This window comes from Phoxinus phoxinus, assembly GCF_949152265.1.
Source record: "Phoxinus phoxinus genome assembly, chromosome: 17".
Lineage (NCBI taxonomy): Eukaryota > Metazoa > Chordata > Actinopteri > Cypriniformes > Leuciscidae > Phoxinus > Phoxinus phoxinus.
The window spans coordinates 31870512-31879081 of NC_136892.1; the positions used below are offsets into that span (position 1 = coordinate 31870512).

At 37.0% G+C, this 8570-nt stretch overlaps 1 long non-coding RNA gene across 1 annotated transcript; it reads right to left on the minus strand.

The window, feature by feature from the left end:
- Positions 1–4311: 4311 nt before the first annotated feature.
- On the minus strand, positions 4312–7157 carry LOC306984800. The gene is made up of 4 exons (XR_013794630.1): positions 7021–7157; positions 6442–6561; positions 5042–5275; positions 4312–4958 (listed from the first exon to the last, which is right to left on the minus strand). It is a non-coding gene; the product is annotated as an uncharacterized lncRNA (long non-coding RNA).
- Between the last annotated feature and the right edge of the window lie 1413 nt (positions 7158–8570).

Here is an 8570-nt window from a genome sequence, read left to right on the forward strand (position 1 = left end):
AGAGTGGGGGAAACGCTCCCCTTTAAGGAAAATGTGACATTACACTGTGAAACAAAACATAAATGTGACTAGAATTGCCATCCCAGTTTTGAGTGACTATGGCAGGAGTTATTCACCAAATATTAGAATTGCTCAGCCTTCATAATTAATTAGTATATTTTGACTAAACATATTTTTGTACAAAGTTTCTTACCAACCAGTTTGCTTCATAGATCAACAGCAAAATGAACAGACTATATTTTTTAATCTCTAAAAGTAAAAGGCAAGTAATGTATCAACATGTATTGATATTTATTTCAGGAATGTCCAAAAAAATTAACATTTTAACAAGCGTTTTACCCCACAAGCTATTACTTTGAAAATTAATTAATAAATAGAAATTGTAAAAATTTTAAATATAATTATATTAGTTATAAATAAAATATGCTCTCAAACTACAGACTTCACTATTCATCTATCATCACTGAGATATCCTGCAGAACTATTTTTTTTAAACACTTGTTTACTAATATCTGAAAATTATAGCACTTATCATGTAATCATCTTCTGTTCAAATACGTCGCCGTGTCAGCTTCTCCATAGAGATGTGTATATCGTTGTCAACGTAGGCAACAATAGCTTTTGCATGCATGATACGGTCATGTGTTTTGGAGGAGGCGTGGCTTTGGAGACGCTCTGATCTCGTGCTTTCAAGACTAGCTTCTATTGGTTGCCTCTCTGAAACTCCATAGCTTTAACTGATTCATTTCTAAGCAACTATATAAAAAATGGCGTCTAGTTCTTTTGCAGAGGAGGATTTTTCTTGTCCGGTGTGCTGTGACATTTTTATAAACCCTGTTCTTCTGTCGTGTAGCCACAGTTTTTGTTCAAGCTGCATTCAGAGGGTTTGGGGAAATAAAACACTTAAAGAATGTCCGGTTTGCCGTAGAAAATCTTCAAATGATCGTCCTCCGGTAAATTTGGCTTTGAAGAACCTGTGCGAGAGTTTTCAACAGGAGAGACCGAGATCTGGACCTGGAGTCTGTAGTGTTCACAACGAGACTATCAAACTCTTCTGTCTGGATGATCAACAGCCCGTGTGTGTGGTGTGTCGAGACTCCAGAAAACACACCAACCACAGATTCTGTCCTGTAGATGAAGCTGTCGCGGACAATAAGGTCAGATTATGTTTAACACATTTGAATAAATCAAATATCAATGATTATTGATAGACAATTTCATCTTGACAAATAATGCTGGAAAAAAAATACTCGTGTCGTATGGGTTTATTTACACAGTAACGATTAATTCATACATTTTTGATCTCCTCCCGTAGTCAATGAAAAAAAATTCATTTCAAAAATTTAATCGTTCCTGTGAAAAAGTTTTAGACCCTAGAAAACGGAGACCGTCAGTCAAGACCGAAGCAAGACACACACAACTTGATGCAAGTGACACAACCCATAGCAACGCGTTATAGCAACGACACCTCAGACTGACAGAAACGTAAAAATGAATGAGTTTAGGCTACTTTAGTTTTGTACACATTGTCATGTAAATTATAAGCAAATGCATTTTGTTTTATTGACCACAATATTATCATTGATATTTGTTTGAGAAGGACACTTTTGATTAATTTTGAAATAGGGCAGGGGCTCGAGCACCCAAAGTCCCCCCCCCCCCTCTGCACGTGCCTGCTTTAGTGCTTTGTAAGTAATCAGCAATATTTAAAAATGTATACGATGTTTAATAGGGAGCCAATGCAGTGTTGACAGAACGGGGCTAATATGGTCATACTTCCTGGTTCTGGTAAGAACTCGAGCTGCTGCGTTTTGGACCAGCTGTAGTTTGTTTATTAAGCGTGCAGGGCAACCACCCAGTAGAGCATTAATCTAGCCTTGAGGTCATGAACGCATTTAACTAATTGTTCCACATTTGTCAATGAGAGCATATTGCGTAATTTAGATATATTTTTAAGATGGAAAAATGCGGTTTTACAGATAATAGACACGTGACTTTCAAATGAAAGATTGGGATCAAAGAGCACACCCAGCTTCCTAACCGACAACAGGAGCAGTCATCAAGTGTTAGACAGTTTCCTAATGATATCTCCTAATGGTAGCATATACAGAGTGAACAGCAGCGGTCCTAGTACTGAGCCTTGTGGTACGCCATACTGAACTTGTGATCGATAAGACATCTCTTCATTTACTGCTACAAACTGATAACGGTCAGATAAGTGATTTAAACCATGCTAATGCAATTCCACTAATGCAAACATAATGTTCGAGTCTATTTAAAAGGATGTTGTGGTCAATGGTGTCAAATGCAGCACTAAGATCGAGTAATACTAATAGAGAGATACAACCACGATCGGATGATAAGAGCAAATCATTTGTGACTCTAACGAGAGCTGTCTCGGTACTATGGTACGGTCTAAATCCGGACTGAAAATCCTCGCAGATATCATTTCTTTCTAAAAAGGAACACAGTTATGAGGATACTGCTTTTTTTGGTATCTTTGACAGAAAAGGCAGATTCGAGATCAGCCTGTAATTGACTAATTCTGTATGATCAAGTTACGTTTTTTTAACAAGCGGTTTAATCATAGCCAGCTTAAAGGTTTTTGGTACATATCCTAGAGACAAAGATGAATTAATGATATTAAGAAGAGGATCTATGACATCTGGAAGTATCTCTTTCCAAAAAAGGAGAACTAAACTGAGGCTCAATATCAGCGTGGTGTTCTCGAGATGCCGAGAGCGAGCGTCAGTGAGAAACTTGGACTTGACAGAGCTTCACGAGTCACGACTTGACAGCGGCGCTGCTCTTGCACAAACTTTATTAGACAGGTGTACATAAAACAAATCAATGTTATATAGCTCAGCAGGATGAAATGTTAGAATATGATCAGTTTGTTATTCTGATGTTGATCTAGCTTACTAGCTGCTAGTTTCATATAGCAAACGAAATAACACATAGAATAACATTTATAATTTTCAACACACAAATGCTGTTTAGTGTGATAGTGTAACGTTAGAGCGAGTGAGACAGCGCTGCGTTACCTCACAAATTTAATCGTCAAATAAACTGACCTGTGTGAGTTATTCAGCACTTGCGGGTATTCGGTAGAATTAAATCTCCTTTTCCCTTTATATCCGCGGGACTTGCGTGTTATATCTGTCTATTATTAGCAATCGCGCCCTGCTTCACACCACTGTAATGTTAAAAAACATCAATGTTTTCACTCCTCCATTAACATTATTAGATCCATCAGCTTGACAGCTAGTCCCAGCATTCAGCTTATCTGTGTCATATACGCCTTTATTATTGTAAGAAGTTAGCGACCCCTAGCGGCGAAAAAATTTACATATTGTAGCTTTAACGGTTCAAGTTCTCAACAACCGGATTAAGAATAGCGAGCTTCTGTTTTCCAACTTAAAAAAAAAAGCACATGGTAAGTTGAGCTAATTTATATTTCATTTTTTAATTAGCAAGTTGTTGCTGTGCTAGATTTTGGTACCGTCTTCCAGTGTTAGGACAGACCAGGCTCGATGTCATTACAATGCTTTGAGGTTGAATGAATGTAATTGGCTACATAATAACAAACTCAGGGTTTTCCTGTGTTCTGAGTTTTTTCGGCCGATACGCAAGTGATATTGCAAGCCGTATGTATATTTGATAGACTATTGTTGCCATTGTTTCACAAATGCCTCATATGTTCAATGAAAATAATGAAACCGGACAGAAACAAAACACATCCCTTCATAAATCATAGAGTTTTATGGCAACAGTTTTCTGCACTATTATTCTTGTACATCTGTGTGAGATGACCATGCACTGCTTGAGCGATGACACTGACACGAGTATTTTTACGGGTATATAAATCATTTAATGGCCTAGGTCCTCAATACATTGCAGAGATGCTCACTGAATATAAACCCAACAGATCACTCTGATCATTAGGATCACATCAACTAGAAATACCAAGGGTTCACTCAAAGCAAGGAGAGTCCGCTTTTAGCTATTATGCCAGCCGCAGCTGGAACCAGCTTCCAGAAGAGATCAGGTGTGCTCCTACAGTAGCCACATTCAAATCCAGACTCAAAACACATCTGTTTAGCTTAGCATTTACTGAATGAGCATTGTGCCACTGTGCGTCCGACTGTTTGCACTGTATTTTATTTTATTTTATTTTTTATTCTAAACTGTTTTAATTATTCCTATTTCTTTTGATTATTTTAATTTCTTCTATGTAAAGCACTTTGAATTACCATTGTGTATGAAATGTGCTATATAAATAAACTTGCCTTGCCTTGCCTTGCCTATTTTCACATTGTTGCTTTATTGTTCAGTTCATCTTGTGTACAGGTAACACTCAGTGTTTACTGCGCATGTGCAACACAACAGAGGATCAATACGGGTGTCGGAGAACAAAACATGCAACACTTACATCTTTTGCTTATTTACAAGTCATGGAAGTGAACTTTGCTCACTTTCGCGCAATTATTTTCCTTATGTTTCAGTAGATTAGATGAATTACTGAAACTCTTCCCACATGAAGAGCACTGGTGCGGCTTCTCTCCAGTGTGAACTCTCTCATGATCGTTCAGGTGTCCTGACTGAGAGAAACTCTTTCCACAGTGTGAACACTTGTACGGTTTCTCTCCAGTGTGAACTCTCTGGTGTGATTTTAAGTTGCTGGATGAAGTGCAGGTCTTTCCACAGTCAGAGCACACATAAGGTCTCACACCAGTATGAATACGCTCATGCACTTTTAAAGATGCAAGATGTGAAAAACTCTTTCCACAGACAGAACAAACGTGAGGCTTCACAGCAGCGTGAACTTTAAGGTGTTGTCTTAAGTTTGATGCCACAACAAATGTTTTCTCACACTGATCACAGCTGAATGATCTCACTCCAGAGTGACGGCGCAGATGATCTTTGAGAGAGATTTTGTAAGTGAAACTCTTTCCACACTGAGTGCAAGTGAACGGCTTTTCTCCAGTGTGAATCCTCATGTGATCATTTAGGTTTCCTTTTTGAATGAAACTCTTTCCACACTGAGTGCATGAATAAGGCTTTTCTCCAGTGTGAATCCTCATATGTATGTTCAGGTGTGATTTATATACGAAACTCGTTCCACACTCAGAGCAGGTGAAAGATCCTTTGACTCCAGCTTGTTTCTGTGTAAAATTCTCTTCAGTTTTTGAAACGACTGCATTTCCATCTTCATTTTTGAAATAATGAGGTTTTTGAAACTGATGCTGTTTGTCTTCATTCACTTCCATCAGGTCTAAAATAAACAAATTAAATTCCCATAATGTAATAAAAGGATAAATGAGAAACAAAAATAAACATTGTTAAAAATCTCCATTTAGCACAAATCTAGTTAATCTAGAGTCTTCTAGTGTCTAGTTTTAGATGTAAAATTATATATCAGTTTTAATCTTAAAGGAGAACTCCGGGCAATTTTTAAGTTAATCTTGATCATTATACCTTTGTGAGTACTGTCTATAGAAGAAAAAAACCGAACCGGATTGGTGCTTGCAACACGGAGCTGCTACCGCTAATGCCCAGAGCTACACTCAGCTAACGGCAGTTATGGGGCATATTCATAAAGAGTGTTTCTGTGCCTCTTAACAGACACAAAATGCAATTAAAATGTCTGTCCAACATGAACTGGGTCCTTACATGACAACAAGATGCGTTTAGCAACTTAGCCATTGTTTAAATTCACCTAAATAGTGTTGTAGACGGCTAGCTGTAGTCTCGCGCTGAAGTCCCGTGGGAACTCAGTTGTAGCCGGAAAAAGGTAAATAGAAGTGTGCAGGAGGAGGAGCGTCGTGTGTGTGTGAAGAGTGTGAGGCTAGTTCTTCGTCTGTATACTCGGGTTCGAATAAATAAGGACGACCATCAAACTCAAAAGCCTCTTCCATGTGTTTAAAATCTTCTATATTCTCCATAGTTACGTTACGAACCATTTCTTCTTCATTTGTGAGCAACTCCGATCATCACTCTTCACACACGACGCTCCTCCTCCTGCACACTTCTATTTACCTTTTCCCGGCTACAATACAACGGGACTTCAGCGCGAGACTACAGCTAGCCGTCTAAAACACTATTTAGGTGAATTTAAACAATGGCTAAGTTGCCAAACGCATCTTGTTGTCATGTACGGACCCAGTTCATGTTGGACAGACATTTTAATTGCATTTTGTGTCTGTTAAGAGGCACAGAAACACTCTTTATGAATATGCCCCCATAACTGCCGTTAGCTGAGTGTAGCTCTGGGCATTAGCGGTAGCAGCTCCGTGTTGCAAGCACCAATCCGGTTCGCTTTTTTTCTTCTATAGACAGAACTCCCAAAGGTATAACGATCAAGATTAACTTAAAAATAGCCTGGAGTTCTCCTTTAATGTTCCTCATCAGTCATTAAAGAGAATGAAGGAAAACACCAACCTATTTGTTCCTCTGTATCTTCATCTTTTATTCTGCAGGGTTCTTCCTTAATCTCCATCTTTACTATAGTATGTCCGTAGTTTCTCCTGGAGTAATTCCTCCTGCTTGCTTCTTCTTCTCCTGTGGGAAGATGGGAATATTCCCAGCATTTAAACTCTCATGAACGGCTGTGGGAGCTTCACTGACTGAAGGAGTGAATTGTGGTCGTTGTTGCTCATTTAGCAGATGATCATCACACTCACAATCACTCGCAGTTATTCATGGTTTAAGCGTTTTAATTAAACTTTTTAAAAACAATTCAACTCCTCAAACTTTTTATATTGCTCTTACATTAGATATAATTTACATGCATTAAAACTTAATTTGTTCATTACATAAAATAAAAACACAACTCATAATCTTCACAAATTGTAATGTGAAAAAAAAAACAGTTAACGAGTTTAAGTTTGTAACGTTACAACATCAGTCGGTTCATTTCGATTCATTTCTGAGTGATTCACTAAATGAACAGACTCAACAAACAGTTTAGTCGTTTGGGTTTAGATTTCTCCTATTAAATGATAAAATGAATGTACTCACAGTCTGAAAACAGCAGATTTAGAGCAGAATGAACGGCTGTGTTCCACTTCTCGTGTTTATGTTCCCTTCCCTCGCTCACTTCTCTTCTTCTCCTAGACTCGGGTGTGTGTCATTGCTTCGGTTGCTCGAGCGCCTCTACTGGCGGAAAACATATTAAACTATCTAACATTCATAGATTAATGTGCTTCTAATTAATGTGCTTCTAATGTGCATAGATTAATAATCTTTTATTTTGGCTGATATTAGGGTAGAGTGGGGAAACGCCCCCTTATGGAAAATGTGACATTACACTGTGAAACAAAACATAAATGTGACTAGAATTGCCATCCCAGTTTTGAGTGACTATGGCAGGAGTTATTCACCAAATATTAAAATTGCTCAGCCTTCATAATTAATAAGTATATTTTGACTGAAAATATTTTTGTATAATACTTTCTTACCAACCAGTTTGCTTCATAGATCAACAGTAAAATGAACAGACTATAGTTTTTAATCTCTAAAAGTAAAAGGCAAGTAATGTATCAACATGTATTGATATTTATTTCAGGAATGTCCAAAACATTTTACATTTATATTTATACATATAACTGAGCCTTGCAAACAAATATGTTGTAATGCATAAATAAATAAATAAACAAACAGAAAACCCTAAATAAATATCAAAGTTATAAATTAGTATATTTATGTAGTGAAATATATTCAATAAATGCATTAAAAGCAACTATGTTTTATTATCATTGGGTCACCTAACCACCTTCCATCAGTGAGCTAAATGTGCTAGCTAGTTATAATGCTTACTTGAGGCAATTTTTTCATGTTTTGTTCAAATATTTTAATTTTACCACCTAGTTATACTGCATTAAATGTAAAACAATTTATTTGATAGATATAAATAATGTTTTTATAGTAATTATGATAGAGAGAAACTATGCCCACCCCCCCCCCCACCCCCCCCCCCCCACCCCCCCCGGGTCATATATGTATGTCTATCAAATCATTTGTTTTGCACTAAATGCAGTATAACTAGGTGGTAAAATCTAAATATTTGAACAAAACATGAAAAAATTACCTCAAGTAAGCATTATAACTAGCACATTTAGCTCACTGATGGAAGGTGGTTAGGTGACCCAATGAAAAAAAAACATAGTTTTTATGTATAAAGTCATTTTATGTTTACCCAACAAGCTGACTTTTAAAAAAATGTTACATTTTTTTAAATATAATTATATTAGTTATAAATAACATATGCTCTCAAACTACAGACTTCACTATTCATCTATCATCACTGAGATATCCTGCAGAACAATATTCTCTTAAACACTTGTTTACTAATATCTGAAAATTATAGCACTTATCATGTAATCCTCTTCTCTTCAAATACGTCACTGTGTCAGCTTCTCCATAGAGATGTGTATATCGTTGTCAACGTAGTGCATAGGAACAGTAAAAATGTATCTTGACTTTCTCTAATGGTTATTTTGGGAAAAACAGGTGGGGGCGTTTTCCCCCACTCGACCCTATACGGCAAAAATAGTTTTTGCATGCATGAT